The sequence below is a fragment of the Crocuta crocuta genome, unplaced genomic scaffold (genome assembly GCF_008692635.1).
Source record: "Crocuta crocuta isolate KB4526 unplaced genomic scaffold, BGI_CrCroc_1.0 scaffold216, whole genome shotgun sequence".
In the NCBI taxonomy this organism is placed as follows: Eukaryota; Metazoa; Chordata; class Mammalia; order Carnivora; family Hyaenidae; genus Crocuta; species Crocuta crocuta.
In genome coordinates this window covers 5,238,939-5,264,419 of record NW_027531504.1, presented here as the reverse complement: position 1 = coordinate 5,264,419, position 25,481 = coordinate 5,238,939, and the positions used below count along the sequence as shown (strand labels likewise).

General features: G+C 37.7%; 1 protein-coding gene and 1 pseudogene across 4 annotated transcripts in view; both read right to left on the bottom strand.

The window, feature by feature from the left end:
- The window catches only part of CDK17 (cyclin dependent kinase 17), a 111,600-nt gene that overhangs the window by 67,005 nt on the left and 19,114 nt on the right, over positions 1–25,481 (bottom strand). The window contains exon 1 of one of the 4 annotated variants that reach the window (XM_077772209.1): positions 3,945–3,999. The exons of the other annotated variants lie outside the window; for them this stretch is intronic. The gene's annotated coding sequence lies outside the window, so the exon portion shown is untranslated. Of the gene's footprint in view, positions 1–3,944; positions 4,000–25,481 lie in introns of those variants that run through there. 4 annotated transcript variants of the gene reach the window in all.
- LOC144238456 (large ribosomal subunit protein eL38 pseudogene) lies at positions 4,267–4,457 on the bottom strand (annotated as a pseudogene).

The following is a 25,481-nucleotide window of genomic DNA, read 5'->3' as shown; positions in this document are numbered from 1 at the left end:
CCAACATGGGGCTCAAACCCACGAACTAACTGTGAGATCATGACCTGAGCTGAAGTCAGACACTTAACTAACTGAGCCACCCCAGACACCCCTATTTACTTCTTTTTGCTATTGCTGTCATGTAATTTACTTCCACATGTTATAGTATTTTCCAATATAACATTTCCAATGGAAAACTGGACATTGTTAGAATTGCTGGTTTAAGAAGTTAATAGCCTTGCCCATCATATTTAGCTACTCCACCACTCTTCATTCCATCATGCTTCTGAGAATTTTTTAAATAATTTTTTTCATTGTTTATTCATTGAGGGAGAGGGAGAGAGAGAGGGAGAGGAGAGAATATCCCAAGCAGGCTCCAACTATTAGCACCCACAGAGCCCGACATGGGGCTCAAACTCACTAAATGCAAGATCATGACCCAAGCTGAAACCAAGAGTCAGACACTAACCAACTAAGCCACCCAGGAGCCCCTGAGAATTTTTTTCTTTTTAAAAAAAATTTTTTTTATGTCTTTATTTTATTCTGAGAGAGTGAGCAGGGGAGGGGCAGAGAGAGAGGGAAACACAGAATCCAAAGCAGGCTCTAGGCTCTGAGCTGCCAGCACAGAGCCTGATGCGGGGCTCGAAACCATGGACCGTGAGATCATGACCTGGGCCAAAGTTGGACACTCGATCGACTGAGTGACCCAGGCACCCCGATAATTTTTTTCTTTAGCCTGGTGAACTTCCTTAATATTTCCTGAAGTGTGGATATGCCACACTTCTATCAGCTTTTGTTTATTCAAGAATGTATTTATTTCATTTTTATTTTTGAAGGATATTTTCAGTGAGTATAGAATTACTTGTCAGTTTTTTATTTCACTGCTTTAAAGGTGTCATTCTACTGTTTTCTGACTTACATAGTTGATTGAAAAGTAAATTTTGAAATTTCTTATTTCTCTGTAAGTAATATGTCTTTTGCCCCTTCTGTGTTTTAATATTTTTTTTTGTTTACATGTGGGTTTCAGCACTGTGATCTAGAACTATGTGCTCAGGAAAATAACAGCAACAGTAGACAGACACAGTAATAATTCCTACTATTAAACTGTTGACTACTTAATAAATAGAATATTTATTTTGGTTTGTGGTGCTATAAAAAAGTTTCCAAAGCACTAAGGCGAAGTGTTTGTTATTTATCCTGTTTTGGATTCAATGAGTTTCCTCTATCAGTGGTATGAGGTCTTAACAATTTTGAAAAACTGCCATTATTTCTTCAAATACTGCTTCTGCTCCCTTCCCCTATCCATTTCATCAATGTCTTAATCTGTTCAGGCTGCTATAACAAAATACCATAGACTGGACAGCTTACAAATAACAGAAATTTATTTCTCACAGTCTGGAAGTTAGAAGTCTGAGATTAAGATGCCACATGATCATGTGAGAGCCCTCTTCTGTGCTGCAGACTCCTGACTGCATTCTCTCCTGATGAAAGGGGTGAGGGAGCTTTCTGGGGAGCTCTTTTATACAAGCATTATTTCCATGCACGAAAGTTCCACCCTTATGACCTCAGCACATCCTCAAAACTTCACCTCTTAATACCATCCCAATGAGCATTAGGATTTCAACATGAAATCTAGGGAAACAAATATTCAGACCATAACACTCAGGAACTCCAATATACATATGTTAAATCATCTGGCCATGTTATACTTGTTTTTTATAATGTTCTGTTTCTTTCCATCTTACTTCCTTCTGCTTTAAAAATATCCTTGCAACAAACCTCTTGGTGGGTACTCTCAAGAAATACAGCAAACAGGGCGCCTGCGTGGCTCAGACGGTTGAGTGTCCGACTTCAGCTCAGGTCATGATCTCACAGTTCGTGGGTTCAAGCCTCGCGTTGGGCTCTGTGCTGACAGCTAGCTCAGAGCCTGGAGCCTGCTTCAGATTCTTTGTCTCCCTCTCTCTCTGACCCTCCCCTGCTCACACTGCCTGCCCCTCCCCCCTGCCTCTCCCTCTCTCAGAAATAAAACATTTTAAAAAATTTAAAAAGGGGCGCCTGGGTGGCTCAGTCGGTTGAGCGTTCGACTTCGGCTCAGGTCATGATCTCGCGGTTCGTGGATTCAAGCCCCGCATCGGGCTCTGTGCTGACAGCTAGCTCAGAGCCTGGAGCCTGTTTCAGATTCTGTGCCTCCCTCCCTCTCTGAGGAGGAGCCTCCCCCGCTCATGCTGTCTCTAGCTCTCTCTCAAAAATAAATATTTTTTAAAAAAAATAATAAAAAAGAAGAAATACAGCAAGCATAAAGTTCAAAACCTACCTTGAAAAAAAAAATTAAAATTAGCAAATTACTTCTCCCTTTCAGGGAAAATGCTGGCAATTCTGTACTACCTTTAGTCTCATCCATGAAAGCTTTCTAAATACATTTAAGAACTTATGAGGTCATCACAAACAGGAGATAGAACAAGGTATATAAGGAAGGTGCTTCATTTGCAAAAAGTATCAATTGGTTATGATAAAACCTTTTCCAGAAGCCAACTTTTGCCTTTTTGACTCAAATACTTTTGTCCGTTTAATAATCCTCTGACGTCTATATGTTATATTCATATTTATTATGTATTTATCCATAAACATTTTCATTACTTTTAATGTTTAAATTTATTTTTGAGAGAGACAAGAGTGCAAGCAGGGGAGGGGCAGAGAGGGAGACCCGAAGCCGACTCCAGGCTCTGAAGTGTCAGCACAGAGCTTATTGCTAGGTTTGAACTCACAAACTGTCAGATTATAAACTGAGCCGAAGTTGAAGTCAGACACTTAACTGACTGAGCTACCCATGCACCCTTTTATCCAAAAGCATTTATAAAGCTTTAAAATCTATCATTCAATATTAAATTAAAATCACTTTTCTCACCAAAGTGGAGATATGTATTAATAGCCATGTGTACATAATTCATTTACCAATTTACAGTTAAAAATAATATGAATGGCACCACTGTATACATAGCCCTATGGAGTTTATAAGCAGTCTCATCTTATTTGATTTTTAAAATGATTCCATGAGGTAAAAAGGTATAACTACTTACCATTCCTGTTATACAAACGAGAAAACAAAAGCTCAAAACTTAAGTAACTCATCCAAGAGTCATTAAGCTACTAAGTAAATCCTGACAAAACAGAAATTCAAAATCTATGTGCTCTTTACGGTAATCTGCTCACAAATAAATTGGCTCATGTGCAGATTACAAGTGAAATACAAAAACTGTCTTTATAATTTTTAATTTTAATAAACTTACATAATATTCTGAGTAAAATAAGTCAAAGCATGTGTGATCATCTATTTCAAATGAAAAACCTCACCTTGGGGTGCCTGGGAGGCTCAGTGAGTTAAGCGTCCAGCTTCAGCTCAGGTCATAATCACAGTTCCTGAGTTTGAGCCTGCCCTGCATCGGGCTCTGTGCTGACAGCTCAGAGCCTGGAGTCAGCTTCAGATTCTGTGTCTCCCTCTCTCTGCCCCCTCCCCTGCTCATACTCAGTCTCTCTCACTCAAAAATAAACATTAAAAAAAAAGAAAGAAAGAAAACCACACCTTAAAGCAATTTTAGCAATATCAAATTACCTATAAGGTAATAAATTTCATTTACTGTTAATAACAAAATGTGCTTAACAAATTCTTTCCAGGACATCTGGATGGCTCAGTCGGTTAAGCATCCAACTCTTGATTTTGACTCAGGTTGTTGTCTCCTGGTTCGGGGCTCCAGCCCCGCACAGGACTCTGCACCTACAGGGAGAAGCCTGCTTAGGCCTCTCTCCCTCTCCCTTTCTTTCTGCCCCTTCCCCATTCATACATACTCTCTCTCTCAAAATAACTAAACTTAAAAAAATATATATTTCCTAATGAGGATATCTTAACTGACAATTTAAGTATTTTTAAAACTAGGTTTATACAAAGTAGATAATACTATAAATAGTACCTCTGCAGGAACCCTGCGAACATTCCTCCTTCCTCCTTCAGTAGGCCTGTGAACATTTCTCCTTGGAGAGAATCATAAAGACAAATTCCAGACTCAATACCGCAAATGGTTAGGAAAATTTTTCAAATATTCCTGGTTATATTTCAACACTTCTTTAAAGAGATTTCTGACAAAATGAGGATGAAAGACCTCTACCAATCCTTGCACCGCTATCCAGCCTTTCCAGACTAGCCGGTGTTTTGAGTGTGTGTGTGTGTGTGTGTGTGTGTGTGTGTGTGTGTGTGTTAAGAATTTTAATACACTTCAAATCAGTGTGCCAGGTTCATTTTAGCTCTTTCACTGCCAAACCTGAGGGCAGAAACTCTTTCAGTTTCTCTGCTTTCTCTTGTGATGAACGATGTATCAAGGATTAAGCTTCACATTATCCTTATTTTTCTTGATCTTTACAGAGTTGGCATCCTTTTGCCTGGCCATGAGCAGAAAGTCCTTGATTTCTTCAATTTTATGAGGCATAGCTACGAGGGGTACAGGAGAGCATGCAGCTGGCATGCTCTCAAAAGATCTAGCCAGTGTATTTTTTTTAATGTTTTATTTATTTCTAGGAGAGAGACAGAGAGAGAGACAGTGTGAGAAGGGGAGGGTCAGAGAGAGAGGGAGTCACAGACTCTGAAACAGGCTCCAGGCTCTGAGCTGGCAGTCAGCACAGAGCCCGACGTGGGGCTTCAACCCACGAACCGCGAGATCATGACCTAAGCGAAAGTCGGACGCTTAACCAACTAAGCCACCCAGGCGCCCCTAGCCAGTGTATTTTTGAATAAAGCTATTTACAATTATCAATAAACTCTTTTTGAGGAAGTCAAGTGTTACACATTCCATCAGAAAAAAGGACCACACTCATTTACTGTATGAACACAGATGTTACCTTCCTACATAGCAAGCCATTTCTGTCATTACTTTTATGGGCAGTATAAGGCAGTCTCTCAAATAAAGGAAAGAAAAATAACCATATGAAAAGCTCCATAGTTCTTTTTTTTTTTTTTTTAATTTATTTTTAAGAGAGAAAAAGCACAAACAGGGGAGGGGCAGAGAAAGAGAAGGAAAGAATCCCAAGCAGCCTCCATGCTGTCAGCAGGGAGCCCAACACCAGGCTTGAACTCACAAAGGAGAAGGAGATCATGACCTAAGCCAAAATCAAGAGTCAGACACTTAACCAACTGAGCCAAGCAGGCGCCCTTCCCATAGTTTTAAGTATTATAAACTACAGCCACTGACATTATAATAACATTATATATTATATAAGATCTGATGTTATATCAGTATATTGCAACATATAGGACTAACAGACATGAAGAAAGTAAAAATCATCTCTGGAAAATGAAAAGGGGAATTATAAGCCGCTTTTTAAATTCTATTATCCAAAAAAAAGTCAGTTAATGGTAACTCATGCTTGTTTAAACTAACTAGCTAAGGCTAAGATCCATAATTTGATCCTTATATAAATCAATTATTTTTGCACTACCAGGAACAAAAATACTCATAACTCTGGACATTCAGAAATAGTAAATATGTATCCGTGGTCTTATGAGGATTTAGCCAAGATTATAGGGGGCTCAATGCCATCAGTCACCAGGAAGGTACACAACTCCAAAGGATGGGACACTGTGTACATATCTGAGTCTTGCTGTTTTTTTCTCAGTAGATAGCTACTAATACATAAATCAACAAAACTATAATATTTATAAAACACCTCAATTTTTTACCTCTATATTTCATTCTTTCCTCTCATTTCATGACAGTTTTAACGACTGTTGCTCTTCCTCCTTATTTTGTTCTGAATCAGTATGTCTTCCAAGAGTCAAGCACAGAGATTTCTTTCACAGTGGTAGTTCCTTTGGTATCAGGAAGACTTACAAAATAAAACAGCAGTTCTCAATTCTGTAGTTATTTCTTTCAATAAATATTCTGTGCTCTCATTGTTAGCACTTCAATTTCTTACTAATAGTTGAAGTAAGAAATATGTGAATTATACTTAATGAGTTACTATAGATTCAGGATTGTTCCTATAATGTCATTCCCAAAAAAGAATGGGCTAGAAAAGTCTTTATAGTTTATGACTTAACTGCTCACAATTCTCAGTCCCTCTTATCTATACAGTAACTTATAGCTTTCCATATGTGAAATTATCTATTCTGTCCTATGCATCATAACTGAAACAAAGTTGAAATCTCTAGCAAATAAAGCTCAATGAAACCTAGTAGTATTATTTGGAGAATAATGGGTGGCCTAGATTTACCAAGAGCAATGAGCAGAAAATGTGTATATTAAGAAACAATGATCTGCTGTCTAGTAGAAAATAGAGTTGTCATATTCTGGTATGCTTTTTTGGAAAAAGATGAGTCTACGAACACAGTCCCAGGTCTATTTCATCTGTACTGTACCTACAGGAATGATCTAGAAATATTTCAACAGGAGGGGCGCCTGGGTGGCTCAGCTGGTTGAGCATCCAACTTTGGCTCGGGTCATGATCTCATGGTTTGTGAGTTCGAGCCCCACATCAGGCTCTGAGCCAACAACTGGAGCCTGGAGCTGCTTCAGATTGTCTGTCCCTCTCTCCCTATCCGTCCCTGCTCACTCTGTCTTTCCCTCAAAGATGAATAAATGTTAAAATTAAAATGCTTATGTTAAAAAATAAATATATTTAGGGGTGCCTGGGTGGCTCAGTCTGTTAAGTGTCCAACTTTGGCTCAAGTCATGATCTCACGGTTCGTGGGTTCGAGCCCTGCATTGGGCTCTGTGCTGACAGCTAGCTCAGAGCCTGGAGCCTGTCTTCAGATTCTGTGTCTCCCTCTCTCTCTGACCCTCCCCTGCTCATGCTGTCTCTGTCTCTCAAAAAATAAATAAAACATTAAAAAATTTAAAATTTAAAATATATATATATATTTCAACAGGAAAAAAGATAGAGAAGGGGAAGGATTGTTTCTCTTTTCAACAAAGAACAGTAGGTTAAAACTATTGTTACGTTTATTATTCTAAATCCATCTGTATAAAGTGTAAAGAAAGTCAGAAGGTCACAATCTCTAGATATGACTATAGGCTCCCATGCAATTTTGTGGTTAGAAGTTAGGAAGTGGCTGGAATTGTTCCATTTCAAAGGTAGGAAATAAGAGGTTATCCTGAGGTCAGGATCTTCTAATGTGGCTCTTGATCTAAATTGTGTTAACTTGCTCTGCTCCAAGATGAAAGCAGTTATTACCAGATCAATGTGCTCTGCATCTGGTTAGTCAGCTGCTCCAGTGTAGGCAGCCAGCAAAAGAGCTTTGGGGCCCTCTCTGGGCACTGTGCCTCCTAAGATCTGAGCGTAGGCCAATCCTGTTGCCACTAATTTTTAAAAGGTATTTTCAGATCCCCAAGAAGTAAAATAAACATAAATAGAAAATGCCTCCCTTTTAATTTTCCAAGTAAGCTATAATTGAAGTGATCCACATTTTAGTCTAACATTCACTAGAAAATGAAATATTTTAACAACTCTATATATGAAGCCACTAAACTGGATCAAGCATCATCCTTAGAAGCATCAACTAATTCCTTGGAAGAGGAAAATTAAAGGAAGCCACTGGTTTGTTTGTTTGTTTTTTAAAGAGGGACAAACAATGCTAAAAAGAAGAGAGTCCCAAAACCTAGGGAACCATGAAGTCTTCTTAAAGGAAATGGCTTGAACACAAAATTTTATGATTGTTGTTATACCTACAAGTGGTCATAACTATGAAATTCCAGTATTAAGCCAATTTTATTACAAATTCCATGTTAAAGCTTGAAAAAGTGCTTCAGTCCCATAACTTTCTTTAGAGTTCAAGAAAAATGTCTAAAGTATAAGGTATGTTCAATAAAAATAAGAATTGGTAAATCAATCAGTCAGCTAATCAAGTTGGTAATACAGGAAATCACAAAAGAGAAAAAGTATACCTATGTACTGTAAGTATTTTTAAACATTCAAATGTGCTTACCAATCCTTTGCTGTGAGACAAAGGCCATGAAACACATTCCTTACATAAACCATGTGCCAACACCAACTCTACAATTTCTAGTCAATTTCTTTAAGCATAAAGGGAAAAGTTGAAAATGCATGTAAAGCAGGGCACCTGGTGGCTCAGTTGGTTTACCTTCCAACTTCAGCTCAGGTCATGATCTCACGGTCCATGAGTTCGAGCCCTGTGTCAGGCTCTGTGCTGTAAGCTCAGAGCCTGGAGCCTGCTTTGGATTCTGTGTCTCCCTCTCTCTCTGCCCCTCCCCCATTCTCTCTCTCTCTCTCTCTCTCTCTCTCTCTCTCTCTCTCAAAATAAATAAATGTGAAAACATTAAAAAAAAAGAAAGAAAAAGAAAGAAAAAGAAAGAAAGAAAGAAAGAAAGAAAGAAAGAAAGAAAGAAAGAAAGAAAGAAAGAAAGAAAGAAAGAAAGAAAGAAAGAAAAAACACCTGTAAGGCAATGAATACCAAACTCTTCAAGATTTGAATGACCTTTACAGGCTTTTAGATGTCTTTCTTACATCCAATTTCAAGGGGTATTTTTTTAAGCAACTTGCCTTTATCAAGTCTTTCCAAAGTTTTCACAGAAATGACTCTCTTTAGGTGTTAATATTTCATTGGTTTAGGCAATATTCCATTAAATTATGTAATTACAAGAAAGAGCATACAACAATTGTTTAGAATGTAAGCTCAAACTAAAGAAAAGCCTACTAACTACCAGTTAGTATTAAACATATCATGGCCAAGGTGTCTGGGTGGCTCAGTTGGTTAAGCATCAGACTTTGGCTCAGGTTATGATCTCATGGTTTTTGAGTTCGAGCCCCACATCAGCTGAGCTCAAGCGCTGCTTCTCTCTCTTTCTCTCCCTTTCTGCCCATCGTGGGATTCTCTCTCTCTCCCCCTCTCTCTGCCTTGGCTCACTTATGCCCCCCCTCTCTCAGAATAAACAAACAAACAAACAAACAAATCGTGGCTATTGATCAATAGTCTTACAAAGGGAATGAAGGTCAAATTAGTCAGACCTTCTACTTGCCTTCTTAAATGCTATCTATACATAAAGGTCTTTGCAAGTATGCAGCCATCTATGACATCCAAAATACTTTAAACACTAAAATGTTTCTTAATTACAGTGGAGAATAATTTGAACTTTCCTTTCTAAATGGAGTGCTGATAAACTATACTAAAATTTCCATGCAACTTTAAGTAATGTTCTTAAAGTGTAAAAGAAACAGACAAGAGAACCAAACTCAGTATTACAATTCAGTGAAGGGGAGCCTGGGTTGTTCAGTCAGTTAAGCATCTGACTTCAGCTCGGGCATGATCTCACAGCCCGTAGGTTCGAGCCCCGTGTTGGGCTCTGTGTTGACAACTCGGAGCCTGGAGCCTGCTTCAGACTGTGTCTCCCTCTCTGCCCCTCCCCGGCTCACACTTTGTCTGTCTGTCTGTCTCTCTCTCTCTCAAAATAAATAACAAAAAAAATTTAAAAAATTCAGTTCAATGAAAATTTTGTCACACAATCTTCTTCTATTTATTTCATAACTGGAAGTTTGGACCTCTTAATCCTCTTCACCTATTTTGCTTGTATTTACAACTCCCCACCCCCCTGGCAACCACTAATTTGTTCTCTGTATTTGTCTATTTCTGGTTTTCACTTGTTTGTTCACTTGCTTTGGTTTTTTAGTTTTCACAAATAAGTGAAATAATGTATTTGTCTTTCTCTATTTTATTTCATTTAGCATGATACCTTCTAAATCCATCCATGTGGTCATGAATGGCAAGATTTCATTCTTTTTTTTTTTTTAAGCTGAGTTAATATTCCACTGTGAATTTATACCACATCTTCCCTATCCATTCAACTATCAATGGACACTCAGGTTGCTTTGACATCTTGGATGTTATAAATATGCTGAAATAAACATAGGTACACACACATCTTTTGGAATTAGTACCCAATCATCTTGTTAGCCCATCTCTGTGAATGTGATTTCTTTATTTAAAAAAAAAAAAGTTAAATTCCATATGAAAAACCTATAATCTTACTTCATTCTTACAACAAATAGCATTTGAAATATGTGAGTATCAGTTAAGATTTGATGATTATTATATATACAAACTAAAAATAGGGGCACCTGGATGGCTCAGTTGGTTTAGAGTCCAACTCTTGATTTTGGCTCAGGTTACGATCTCAGGGCTGTGGGATCGAGCCCCATGCTGGGCTCTGTGCTAAGCATGGAGTCTGAGATTCTCTCTCCCCCCCATGCTCCTTTGCCCCACTTGCATGCATTCTCTCTCTAAGAGAAGAGAAGAGAAGAGAAGAAGTATTTATTATAGAATTTGAACTAATGCTTGAAAATCAATTTGATTTTATCATACCTTGGAACAGGTTTATGGACCTGACTACATGGTCATTTATATAACAGTTTTCATAATAATAGGCTGAAACTTTAAAATCCAAGTCATCAGGTATGCAAACAATCAAGAGGAAAGAAAACCTAATGGCACTCACCAAGGGTCTCTAGAACTTATGAGTAGTTAAGAGACGGTAAAATGGGTACGAATTCATTATTACTAAATTCCAGAATGTATTTTACAATAATTAACTTCAAATATTGGGGGGTAGGGGAGAGAAGTCAACATTAAATTACAGTGAGAACATTTAATTTAATAGATTTAAAAGTGCCTAGAGCATTAAAATTCTTCATAATGAGTTCAAAATAGACCCTCCTTTGTGGTTCCAACTGCTTCCAAATATGTGAATTCGTTTATCAAGAGAAAACAAAAAGGTCATTTTTGACAATCAGATTTTATTTTTACCTGGAAATTAAAAAATGGTAGCATAAGTCTCTTATTTTAAGCATAGCATTCCAATTTAGTTCTTCCCTGTAGCCTTAATGTGTATTTACCTTCTGTGTACACATTTCATTAGCAGTACTATCTCTCTGACATCCTCATTGACAAAAAAGGGCAAAGAAAGGTTTTTATTCTTTTTTCTATACTTTCTGTATGCAAAAAAAAGTAGAGATTATTTTCACTGATGGTTCAAAGACTTAGCTTTCAATAATCAATGCCCTAGAATGCAATAATATTTAGAACTTACTATAAAACCTGACACTGGTTTTGACACAAAATTCATAAAGGACAAATTGAGACTGATTTATTTGAGCAAATCTTTCAACATTAAAATATGAGCAGTCTTCTGTTTGTAAGTTAACCAGGCAATTTACAAGTTTATGTCCCTATACACTAGCAACTAGATCCTTCAAAAATGATTACAAATGAGGGCTCCCGGGTGACTCAATTGGTTAAGTGTCGGACTCTTCACTTCAGCTCAGGTCATGATCTCAAGGTTTGTGAGATCTGACCCTTTGACTCGCTCTGTGCTGACAGTGTCCAGAGCCTGCCTGGAATTCTCTCTCTCTCTTTCTACCCCTCCCCAAATTGTGTGCGTGTATGTGCACTTGTGTGTGTATGCTCTCTCAAAATAAACAAACATTAAAGAAAAAGATTATAAATGTAGGGGTGCCTGTGTGGTTCAGTCGGTTAAGTGTCTGACTTCAGCTCAGGTCATGATCTCATGTTCTGTGAGTTCAAGCCCCATGTTGGGTTCTGTGCTGTCAGCTCAGAGTCTGAAACCTGCTTCGGATTCTGTGTCTCCCTCTCTCTGCCCTTCCCCTATTCATGTTCTGTCTCTCCTTCTGTCACTCAAGAATAGATAAACATTAAAACAAATTTAAAGATTACAAAAGTATATAAAATAACTAGTACCTGGTGGTATCAACAATTTTTTTCTAAATGAGGTTTAAGTTTACATATTTCCATATCCATTAGTTTCTCTAGCAATATCATGTAAGAAGGCGTCTATGATGAATTCAAGAGGAAAACAGTACTTTGAAAAAAATCATTAATGTGGGGGCTCCTGGGTGGCTCAGTGGGTTAAGCATTGGACTCTTGATCTCAGCTCAGGTCACGATCTCATGGTTTCACAAGTTTGAGCACCACACTGAGCTCTGTGCTGACAGTGTGGAGCCTGCCTGGGATTTCCTCTCTCCTCTCTCTCTCTATCCCTCCCCTACTCGTGCTGTGTGTGTGTCTCTCTCTCTCTCACTCAAACTAAATAAACATTAAAAAAAATTATTAATGTGGAATTTAGGTAAAATGCATTTTACCTGCTAAAAGATCTGTCCCTTTATCAATTTCTTCTCCTAAGACAAGTCAAAGTAGTAAAATGTGCTTTATATAACAATAACAAGGGAATAAAAAAAGATAAAATTAGTCTTCCATATTATAGAATCTTCGTCAATTATTTTAAAACGAAAGCTCTCTATATGACTACTAGCAGTTAGTATAATCAAGGAAGTAATATCTTTTCCCTTTCTTACAGTTAATTATTACTATGGGCCAATCTTTTTAATTTTTTTAATGTTTATTTATTTTAGAAAGAAAGAGATACAGAGTGTGAGCAGGGAAGGGTAAGAGAGAGGAGGCACAGAATCCAAAGCTGGCTCTAGGCTCTGAACTGCCAGCACAGAGCCCAACAAGGGGTTCAAACTCATAGATTGTGAGATCATGACCTGAGCCGAAGTTGGATGCTTATCCTACTGAGCCACCCAGGCATCCCTGTGCCAATCTGTTCTAGTACTCTATTTTTTTTTTAATGTTTTTTTTTTTTAATTTATTTCTGAGAGAGACAACGTGAGCAGGGGAGGGTCAGAGGGAGAGGGAGACACAGAATCTGAAGCAGGCTCCAGGCTCTGAGCTGTCAGCACAGAGCCCGACGCGGGGCTTGAACCCACGAACCGTGAGATCATGCCCTGAGCCGAAGTTGGACGCTTAACTGACTGAACCACCCAGGTGCCCCTCTAGTACTCTATTTACATTAACTTTTTCAACCATTACAGTAATCCTATAAATTTATTTATTCTCATTTTACATATCTAAAAAAACTTAGTCATTGATGAGTTAAAAATTCACTCAATGTTAGAGCCAGTAAAGAGAAGAGCCAGAGGGAACTCAAATTCTACCCAAGTCCATGTTTCTACTATTACATAATATCACCCATAATAGGGTTTAGCACCTAGACTCACTCAATAAACAAATCCGGGGCACTTAATTTTTCTTCTAGTTGTTAAAATCAGTGAGTGAGAAATAATGTACAAATGAATCCTTTTCCTTTCCTTTTTCTACTTCTCTGCCTACAGAACTGGGTATTCTCCCACACTATGCTCTCATAATATTTATACATATCTTTTTACACAGCATCTTTCTATTTGTTTCTAGGAAGTTTAAGGACAAGATTATAAACACTTTCAGAGAAGGAAGGACATTTTGACCTTTGTGTTTTCAAATCCCATTCATTTCCTTGTGAAGGACCTAGCTTTAAGAAGGCCAAGTACTAGCCAGAAGAAAATAGGGGGCAGTGAAAAAACAAGTCACTCTCTAGAGTAATTAATAAACAAGGGAAACCCACATCTTATTGAACTTAAAATATTTTGCATATTTAGGGGCACCTGGGTGGCTCAGCCAGTTAAACATATGACTCTTGGTTTTGGCTCAGGTCATGATCTCACAGTTAGTGGGATTGAGCCCCACATGGGGCTGTCTTCTGACAGAGCCGAGCCTGCTTGGAATCCTCTCTCTCCCTGTGTCTCTGCTCCTCCCTTGCTCTCTCTCTCTCTCAAAATAAATAAACTTAAATATATTTTGCATATTTAATCAAACCTGTCCAAAATTTATGCAAAAAAATTGGAACATATTCCAACAAAAATGGAAAAATATACTATTTTTCACAAACATCCAGTAATACTAAAATGAGCAACTGAATATGCCTCTATCTTATTGGATTCTGAAGAAAGCCTTATGAGTTGGTATTGCTCTGCCTGTTTTACAAATGAGGAAACAGACTAAAAAATGTTAACAAATTTGCCTAAGGTCACATAGCTTGCAAGTCTTGCCATTTCTAGTTGGTAGCATCTAAATGAATTTTAAAAAGAAAGGAAGGGCACAAAAGAACCAAAGCCTACAGTTCGAAAGCTATTCATAGCAGAAGATACCCAGGAGTAGATTCCAGAATTGGAATTTGGTGAGTTACAGAGGTTAACAGAAATGGCCCCTAAGAATATCCAACTAAGAGAGGAAGATCAAGGGCAGGATTAGGATCCAATTTCATTTTGATCTAAAGCAGAAGTTCTCTAAGTGTAGTCTGTGAAGTCTGTATAGGGGGGTCAGGTCCCGATATTAAAATTATTTTTATAGTAATAGTAAGAAATTATTTGCCTTTTCCCCTTTTCTCTCAAGTATATAGGAGTTTTCCAAAATCTACACTGCATAGAATATTGCAAAAGACAGAAATGCAAAAGTAGATGCGAGAATCCAGCTGTTTTCTATTAAGCTAGACATTAAATACATTTACAATACGTAAAACAATGCTAATATTCTTGCCATGTTTTTGAAATTATTTTTCATTTAAAATATGTTCTGTGATATATCGATTTGTAATGTTTCTTAATTTTAAGTAATGTTAAAGAATATAAAGAAGTACAGAGACAAAAAAGGTTTAAAAGCTGTTGCTCTAGATCAAGACTGGATGACAGCAGCACAGTAGGAGGACCTTAGGCTCACCCTGTCCCACGAATTAACCATGTAGCCATCAAATCATCCTAAATATCCCACAAGTGACCTCAAGACTGGCAAAACAAATTCCACAACAAAACACAGAGAAGAGGCCACATTGAAGAAGGTAGAAAGTGTGGAGACACAGTTTGGGAGAGAAACAGATCATGGCCACTGAAGTGAGGAGGGAGCCACAGTTGCAGAGCAGGGCAAAAGACAGACTAGCACATAGGGAAAATGAATCCCCATAGCAACTGGCTTGGAAAGCGAGAAGGGCCAAATTTCATGAGTCTTTGCAACTAATAGGGTTAAAGCCTGGAATTTTAATGGTCAGAGGCTTCTCTGGGATAGAGCCCCAAGGACACTGTGCTGTTCTTGGAGAGAATGCATGCAAACAACCTACAGGCATACAGCATGGAAACTGCAATCTGAAGAACTGCTGGGCACACAATGGGGAGTTTATTTGCTCACCTCTGAGGCTGTCCCAGAGAGACAGCCTTCACAGAGAAATCCCTCCTGGAACAAAGGAAATGACAGGCTCCATTTCCCTCCCCTGCACCTCAGCTTAAGCACAGGGCCACCTGAGGGTACCAGCGCAGTGCCACCACTGGCTATCTAACTTGCTTACACTAAGCCCCACCCTCTGGTGCTCAGGTGGAACTGTCCTTTGGGGTCTCACTTGCCTCAGTCCCAGCAAGGTGGGCCCCCTTCCTGACAAGAGAATACAAACTTCTGCCCCTACCAAGTCTCTCAACCCAGGAGTTTGGTGGGACCTCAGTTTGGGCAGCAGCGGCACCAGGTCTCAATTCATAAGGAGACCAGAGCACACCTAGCTAGCACTCGCCACGATGAGGCCAGGGCCAAAACACTGCCCACAGCAGGCAAGTAAAGCTTCTGCAAACAAGTGGCCTAAAGGATAGAGCAGCCAGAACACAACAGCAGGGTGCACACAACACATACCGGAGGCACTTCCTGACATGCCAACCCTGGAGAACGGGGGACACTACATGGCAGGGCATTACAAAACTTCTTCATAAGGCCATTAACCTTAAGAATAGGATACTGATGCTGACTTCCCTAACAAACAGAAACAGGCACAAAGACTTAAACAAAATGAGAAGACAGAGAAACTGATCCCAAGTGGAAGAATAGGAAAAAGCCATGGCCAGAGATCAAGGCAAAATAAATCTAAGTAACATAGTTGACACAGAATGTAAAGCAATGATCATACGGATACTCACTGGACTTGAGAAAAATGTGCAAGACATGAGTGAGACCCTTAACAGAGAGATAAGTAATAATACAGCAGAGATAAAGGGCTCAATAAACAAAATGAGAAACACACTTGATGGAATGAATAGCAGGCTGGAAGAAGCAAGAGGAACGAATTAATGACCTAAAAGACGGAACAACAGAAAATAAGCTGAACAAAAAAGAGGAAAAAAAGAATTATACAAAATGAAGATGGACTTATGGAAAATAGTGACTTCATCAACCATACTAGAATCCGAATTATAGTGTCCAAAGGGAAGAGAAAAAAAGGGGAGAGAAAATTTATTTGGAGAAATAATAACTGAAAACTTCCCTAGGGAAGGAAAATCAGATATAGGAGGAACAGAGAATTTCCATCAAAATCAAAAAAAGTAGATACACACCGAAACATATTATAGTTAAATTGGCAAAATGTAGTGATAAAGAAAAATTTTAAAGCAGAAAGACAAAAGAAGTTAGCTAACTTAATAGGGAAAACCCACAGGGCTAACAGGGGATTTCTCAGCAGAAATTTTCCAAACCAGAAGGCAGGGCATGATATATTCAAAGTGCTGAATGGTAAAAAATCTGCAGGCAAGAATACTCTATCCAGAAGGCTACCATTCAGAATAGCAGGAGAGATAAAGAGCTTTCCAGACAAGCAAAAACTAAAGGAGTTCATGACCATTAAACCAGTTAAACAAGAAATATTAAAGGGGACTCTTTGAATATACAGGAGAGATCAAAAATGATAGTATAAAGGTAAGAAACACAGAAACAGTAAAAATTAATATTTCTGTAAAAAAATTTGGCAGGGGACTCACAAAATAAAATGATGTAAAATATAACAACATATACCTAAAATATGGGAGAGAAGAGAGGAGAGGAGAGGAGTAAAAAATGGGTTCAGACCTAAGTAACACCAACTTAATACAGACTGCTATATGCAGAAGAGGTTATACACAAACCTGATAGTAACCATATACCAAAAAGTACTAATAAATATGCATAAAGAGAAAGAAATCCAAATATATCACTAAAGAAAATGAGCAAACCATGAAAAACAAGAAAGAATCACAGAAAAATCTTCAGAAAAAAACACAAAACAATAAAATGACAATACCTATCAAAAATTACTTTGAATGTAAATGGACTAAATGTTCCTCCCAAAAAGCATAGGGTGACAGAATGGATAAAAAATAAGACTCATCTAAGGGCACCTGGGTGGCTCAGTCTAAGGTTAAGCATACGACTTTGGGGGCGCCTGGGTGGCTCAGTCGGTTAAGCGTCCGACTTCGGCTCAGGTCATGATCTCACAGTTCGTGGGTTCGAGCCCCGCATCAGGCTCTGTGCTGACAGCTCAGAATGTGGAGCCTGTCTTCAGATTCTGTATCTCCCTCTCTCTCTGACCCTCCCCTGCTCATTCTGTGTGTGTCTCTCTCTCTGTCTCAAAAATTAAAAAATTTTAAAAAAAAGCATACGACTTTGGCTCAGGTCTTGATATCATGGTTCGTGGGTTCAAGCTCCACATTGGACTCTGTGCTGACAGCTTAAAGCCTGAAGCCTGCTTTGGATTCTGTTTCCTTCTCTTTGCCCCTCCCCTATTTATGCTCTATCTCTTTCAAAATAAACATTAAAAAATTAAAAAAAAAATAAGACTCATCTATATAAGACTGATTTTAGACCTAAAGATGCCAGCAGATCGAAAGTGAGGGGATGAAGAAATATCTATCATGCCAATGGATGTCAAAAGAAAGCTCTAGCAGCAATACTTATATCTGACAAAACAGACTTTAAAACAAAGACTGTAACGAGACAAAGAAGAACATTATATGATAATAAAGGAGACAATCCAACAAGAAGATATAACAACTGTAAACATTTATACACCCTACAAAGGAGCACCCAATACATAAACAGTTAATAACAAAAACAAAAGAACTAATCCATAACTGATAAAGTAATAGTAAGGGACTTTAACAGCCCATGTACATCAAGGGACAGATTCTCTAAACAGAAAATCAACAAGTAAACAATGGTTTTCAATGACACACTGGACCAAATGGATTTAACAGATATATTCAGAACATTTCACCCTATGGGGTGCCTGGGTGGCTCAGTCGGTTAAACGTCTGACTTCGGCTCAGGTCATGATCTCATGGTTTGTGGGTTTGTGCCCCGCCTCAGGTTCTGTGCTGACAGCTCCGAGCCTGGAGCCTATTCCAGATTCTGTGTCTCCCTCTCTCTCTCTGCCCCTCTTCCACTCGTGCTCTGTCTCTCTCTGGCTCAAAAATAAATAAAGTATAAAAAAAATTAAAGAAAAAAGAACATTTCATCCTAAAAGAGCAGAATATACATTCATTTCAAGGGCACAGAAAACATAATCCAGAATCAATCACACATTAGCCCACAAAACAAGCCTTAACAAATTCAAGAAGATTGAAGTTATACCATGCATCTTTCCTGACCACAACACTATGAAACTAAAACCAACAAGAAAAAATCTGGAAAAAACACAAAACTGTAGAGATTAAAAAACATACTGCTAAGCAATGAATGGGTCAACTAGAAAATAAAACAATAAATAAAAAAGTACAAGGAAGCAATGAAAATACAAACACAACAGTCCAAAACCTTTGGGATGCAGCAAACAAAAACAGTTCTAGGAGAGACACTGATAGCAATACACGCCTACCTCAAGAATCAAGAAAAATCTCAAACAACCTAACCTTACACTTAAAGGAACTAGAAAAAGAACAAACAAAATCTAAATCCAGCAGAAGGAAATAGAGATTAAAGCAGAAATAAATAACAGAAACTAAAAACAACAACAGATAAATGAAACCAGGAGCTGGTTCTTTGAAAAATATATGATTGATAAACCTCTAGACAGACTTATGAAGAAAAAAGAAAAGTCTCAAATATATAAGTCAAAAATAAGAGAGAATAAATAACCACCAACACCACAGAAATATAAACAATTATAAGGGAATATTATTTAAAAAAAAAAAAAAAAACAAACCCTCATGCCAGGACACCTGGGTGGCTCAGTTGGTTAAGCATCTGGCTTTTGATTACAACTCAGGTCACGATTTCACAGTCCTGAGAAGGTCCCCTGCCACTTCGCATGGATGTGGACCCTAATATTCTCTCTCTTTCTCTCTGCTCCTTCTACACTCACTCGCTCACTCTCAAAAAAAAAAAAAATTTAAGCAATAAAAATAAATTTAAAAGATTTTAAAAATTAAAAAATAAGTGCCAAAAAATTGGAACACACTAGGAGATGGAGAAATTCCTAGAAACATAAACAACCAAAACTGAAACAGGAAGAAATACAAAATTTGAACAGACCAATTCCCAGCAAAGAAACTGAACCCATAATCAAAAAACTCCCAACAAAGTACAGAACCAAATGGCTTCAAAGACGAATCCTACTCAACATTTTAAAAATATTTTTTTATTTTTGAGAGAGAGAGAGAGAACTTGTGGGAGAGGGGCAGAGAGCGAGAGGGAGACACAAAAAAGGAAGCAAGTTCAAGGCTCTGAGTTGTCAGCACAGAGCCCAACATGAGCCTCGAACGCATGAACTGCAAGATCATGACCTGAGCTGAAGTCAGACATTTCACCAACTGAACCTCCCAGGCACCCAATCCTACTAAACATTTAAAGAAAAGTTAATGCCTATTCTTCTCAAACTATTCCAAAAATAGAAAAAGAAGGAAAACTTCTCAATTCATTCCATGAGACAAGCATTACCCTGATATCAAAACCAGATAAAGACAACACTACAAAAGAGAACTGCAGGCTAATATCCCTGATGAACATGGATGTAAAATTCCTCAACAAAATACTACCAAACCAGATGCAACAATACATTATAAAAGTCATTCACCACGATCAAGTGGGATTTATTCCTGGATTGTAAAGGTGCATCAATCATCACAAATTGATGTGATATATCGCATCAATAATAGAAAGGAGGGGTGCCTGGCTGACTCAGGTGAAGTGTGCTACTCTTGATCTCAGAGTTATAAGTTCAAGCCCCATGTTAGGTGTACAGATTATTAAAAATCAAATCTTCAAAAAAAAATAAATAAGAGAAAGGCTAAGAACCATATGATCATTTCAATAGATGCAGAAAAAGTATTTGACAAAGTACAACATCCACTCATGATAAAAACCCACAACAAAGTAGTTTTAGAGGGAACACACCTCAACATTATAAAGGCCATATATGAAAAACACACAGTTAATATCATCCATCCTAAATGGGGGAAAAAAACCCAGAGTTTTCCCTCTACAGTCAGACTAAGACATGGATGTCCACTCTCACCACTTTCACAACACAGTACTGGAAGTCTTAGCCATAGCAATTAGACAACAAAAAGAAATAAATTGGTATCCAATTGGTAAAGAAGTAAAACGTTCACTGTTTGTAGATGACATGATACCATATATAGAAAACCCTAAAGACTCCACTGAAAAACTGCAAGAACTGATGAACAAATTCAGTAAAGTTGCAGGATACAAAACCAATATACAGAAACCTGCTGCATTTTTACATGTTAATAACGAAGCAGGAGAAAGAAGTTAAGAAAACAGTCCCATTTACTATTGCACCAAAAATACGAAGATACCTAGGAATAAACCTAATCAAAAAGGTGAAAGACTTGTACTCAGAACTATAAGCCACTGATGAAAGAAACTGAAGATGACAAAAATGAAGACATTCCATGCTCCTGGACTAGAAGAACAAATATTGTTAAGATGTCTACACTACTCAAAGCTATCTACAGTTAATGCAATCCCTATCAAAATACCAACAGCATTTTTCACAGAACTAGAGCAAACCATTCTAAAATTTGTATAGAAACCACAAAGACCCTGAATAGCCAAAGCTACCTAGAGAAAGAAAACCAAAGCTGGAGGTGTAACACATTCCAGATTTCAAGTCATATTACAAAGCTACAAGAATCAAAACAATATGGTACTGGCACAAAAACAGACACATAGATCGACAGGACAGAATAGAAAATTCAAGAAATGAACCCACAACTACATGGTCAATTAATCTTCAACAAAACAGCAAATAACATCCAATGGGGAAAAAGACTGTCTTTTCAACAAGTGGTACTGGGAAAACTGGACAGCAACGTGCAAAAGAAATGAAATTGGACCACTTCATTGCACCATACACAAAAATAAATTCAAAATGGATTAAAGACCTAAATATGAGACCTGAAACCATTAAAATCCTACAAGAAAATAAATAAAGGCAGTAACTTCTTTAATATAGGCCAAGGCAGTATTTTTCTAGATATGTCTCCTGAGACAAGGGAAATAAAAGCGAAGATAAACTATTGGTATTACATCAAAATAAGAAGCTTCTGTACAGCAAAGGAAACAATCAACAAAACCAAAACACAACTTATGGAATGTGAGAAGATATCCGCAAATGACATATCCCATAAAAAGTATCCAAAATATATGAAGAATTTAGAGAAATCAACACTCAAAATCTAAATAATCCAAATAAAATATAGGCACAGGGAATGAACAGACATTTCTCCAAAGAAGATATACGACAGACACATGAAAAGATATTCATCAGCACCTACCATCAGGGAAATACAAATCAAAACTACAAAGAGATATCACCTCATAGCTATCAGTATGGCTAAAATCAACAACACAGGAACAACTGATGTTGCTGAGGATGTGGAGAAAAAGCAACCCTCTTGCCTTGTTGATAGGAATGCAAACTGGTACAGCTATTGTGGAAAACAGTATGGATGTTCCTCAAAAAGCCAAAGATAAAACTACCCTATGACCTAGGAATTGCACTACTGGGTATTTACCAAAAGAATACAAAAATACTCATTCAAAGGGATACATATACCCCTACGTTTATCACAGCATTACTTACAATAGCCAAATTATGGAAGCAGCTCAAGCATCCATCAATAACTAGATGAATAAAGAAGGTGTGTGTGTGTGTGTGTGTGTGTGTGTGTGTGTAATGCAATATTGTTCAGCCATTAAGAATGAAATCTTACTATTTGCAACAACATGGATGGAGCTAAAGTATAAGCTAAATGAAATAAGTTTAGTCACAGAAAGACAAATAACATGATTTCACTCATATGTGGAATTTAAGAAACAAAACAAATAAGGGGCTCCTGGGTGGCTCAGTGGGTTAAGCTTACAACTTCGGCTCAGGTCATGATCTCATCACTCATGGGTTGGAGCCCCTTCAGATTCTGTCTTCCTCTCTCTTCAGACCGTTCCCTGCTTGCACTATGTCTCTGTCTCTCTCAAAAATAAATAAATATTGAAAAAGAAGTTTTAAAGAAAGGGGAAAAAAAGGAGACAAATCAAGAAACAGACTCTAAATTATAGAGAACAAGGGGTGCTTGGGTAGTTCAGTTGGTTGAGTGTCTGACTCTTGATTTCACTCAGGTCAAGATCCCAGGGTTGTGGGGGCAAGCCCCATATTTGGCTCCACACTGTACATGGAGACTGCTTGGGATTCTCTCTTTCTCTCTGCTCCTTTCCCCTGCCCGCGTGCTCTAAAATACAATAAAGAATAAATAAATAAATTATAGAGAACTGATGGTTACCAGAGGTGGGGGATGGGCTAAAATAGGTGATGAGGAATAAGGAGTGCACTTGCGGTGATGAGCACCGGGTGGTATGTGGAATTGCTGAATCAGTATATTGCCCACTTGAAACTAATATAACACTAAATGTTAACTAAATAGAATTAAAATAAAACCTTAAAAAGACAAAAACATATAAAATAAGTTTTAAAAACACTTGGATTAAAAGAGATAAAAAAAACTGCTGCTCTAAGGTTATTCTCAACCAATCCCCAAATAAATATAAAATTTGGTCTTCACCAAAACTAACTGGGCTATGTAAATGTAGAGTTCCTGGTTTCACCATATTATAAACTCCTTAAGAACAGAAATATTTTTTAAACCTTGTGTCCCTTCTTACCCCCATCATATAACTCATATCCCCCCAAAATTTGTTACATCAAGCCAAATTATTTCTCACCTGATCTTTCTAAGTTAACGCTATACTTTATCCCTCAGTAACATAAAGGATTCTATGGTACCACATCACCTCAAACTGAATTAACACAAGAAACTGAAAAGATCAGACTTTTCACTTGGTGACACATGATGACACCACTCAAGATATCCTATGAGGCTCAGCTCATCATTCACTCTTTTAAACACCTCCTAACTCCAACAATAAGAAATCTTAAAAGCATTTTAGAGACCTCATTTTAATAGAAAGGAGTAAAAATATTTAGATATTTAAAAGGTCATTCTTAAAGAATGAAACTTTAATTACCTTTAAAAATAACAATTTAGTTCTAATCCCATGACACATTTTCAATTACCACCAAATAAAGAATTACATGTTTTCAAAGCACAAATCTCAAGGGGGCACCTGGGTGGCTCAGTCGGTTAAGCATCCGCCTTCAGCTCAGGTCATGATCTCACAGTTGGTGCTGAAAGCTCAGAGCTTGGAGCCTGCTTCACATTCCGTGTCTCCCTCTAGGTCTGCCCCTCCCCCAACTCACACTCTGTCTCTCAAAAATGAATAAATGTTAGAAAATTTTTTTTAAACAAAGCAAAAATCTCACAAAATCTCCCACTTTCTAAATATTCACGTAGGTTTCATTGAGAATGTTCTTAGCCATGCTTGGCACAAGGTAAATATAAATTTGCTCTTCATGTGTAAAAGAAAAAGCATTTTTCTCACTTTCTAACTTTTCTCACCAAAATAGATCTGAAAAATTAAATGTGTTGTCATTCTATAACTAATGACACAATAACACACTTTTTAAAAAACAAGCAGTTTATTAAAGCTTTCCGGATAGTGACCAACGTTCCTCGGCAACACTGGAAGACTTGGCAAGATGTTAAAAATGCCAGCGCTCAACTTTGATAGTTTTCATTGCATGAAGTGCTAAATTAGATTAAGACAACATGAAGAAAAAAGAGGGCAAAATGTGCATACCCATTAATAATAACAGACTTAAAAAAAATTCCAAAGAAAGACTTCCTGTGAGGATAGAGAAAAATATTTTAAAACATTAATAACTGAATTAACCAGAATCCTGTCAAATAGGATACTGTTCTTCAACCTGAATAGCTTCCTTAAGAGGAATTAAATGGATTATAGTTATTCAAAGATTCTAGTTAATCAAAGATTAAATACATGGGCTGAGATTCTCTCGTCTTTGTTTCACTACTGTTTGATACCTGTTCAGTCTTGTTCCTCAAAAGCTGCAAGGTAACATATTCCTACATTTAATTAACATCTGGTGAAATGTTAATTACATACAACCGTGGCACTGGCTGACCAAGGGTTTATAGCATACAGGAAGTCCACTTGGTTCAACAAAAATTGAGAATAAGCCTAAACCAAGTTCAAATAGTGATTCCTTCATACAGACATTCGGGAATGTAAAAAATATGACACGGAGAAATCCAACCTTAGTTTTTCCTCTTTGGAAAAGGAAATTAAAAAAATACCTCAAAAAGATGTGAACTATAGATTAGAATGTATGGATTGTGCCTAGGACACTGTCCACATTCAACAAATGTTACTTCTTCCACTGGACACTCCCAAAGTATTAACATTAAACATATGTACTGCATATAAAACTGCAGGCCACACACCACTAACCTATCCTCAATTACAGTTAAAATGAGAGATTAAGTAACTTTTACAGGGTAATGTGGGAGTAAGTCAGTAAAATTATTTTTTAATGCTTATGAGGGAGAGAGAGAGAGAAAGAGAGAGAGAGAGAGAAAGCATATCCAGGGGAAGAACAGAAAGAGAGGAAGAGAAAGAGAGAATCTCAAGCAGGCTGCATGCTGTCAGCACAGAGCTCGACACAAGGCTCAAACTCAAAAAGCTGTCAGATCATGACCTGAGCTGAAAGAGTCAGATGTTTAACCAACTGAGCCACACAGGCGCCCCTCCCCACACCCAGTAAAATTAAATAAAAAAATATTCTTGATTTCAAATAACTACTTTGCAAACAGAATTTTCCATTAGGCAATTCTCATGTGAAGAATGTCATGACAGACCGAAGAGCTCTGTGAAGTCTTAATTTCTACTAGCACAGAACTGAGGGAAAATTCATCACTGAGGCCAATAGGTCTCTCTCCACCTAGACATATAAGGCCTTCATGTTCTGACCCCACTACTTTTCAGCCACATCTCCAGAGATCACATTACAATATCCTGGTTTCTTCCAACCTCTCTGGCCACTCCTTTGCAGGCTTACATACATACACACACTCTCTTCCTCCCTTCTCCACATATAGCTATTAAGCCTTAGAAGTTCTGAGGTCAAGTATTTTTCTTCTCACTCTATGCTTCCTCAAGCAAACTCATCTAGGCACTTGGATTTAATCTAAACAATAACTCTCAAATTTCTTTCCTGATCCTTCTAGATCTCTTTTCTCAGCTGCAGACTCCTATATCCAAATTTGTATTTGAGTGTCTCAGAAACCTTAATTATCAAAGTAAAGCCTCATTCTTCAGGGGAAATTATTCAAGTCAAACAACTCACCAAAAGAATATACTGTCTTAGTACCTGGTCCTAATAATTATACTTTTTATAATT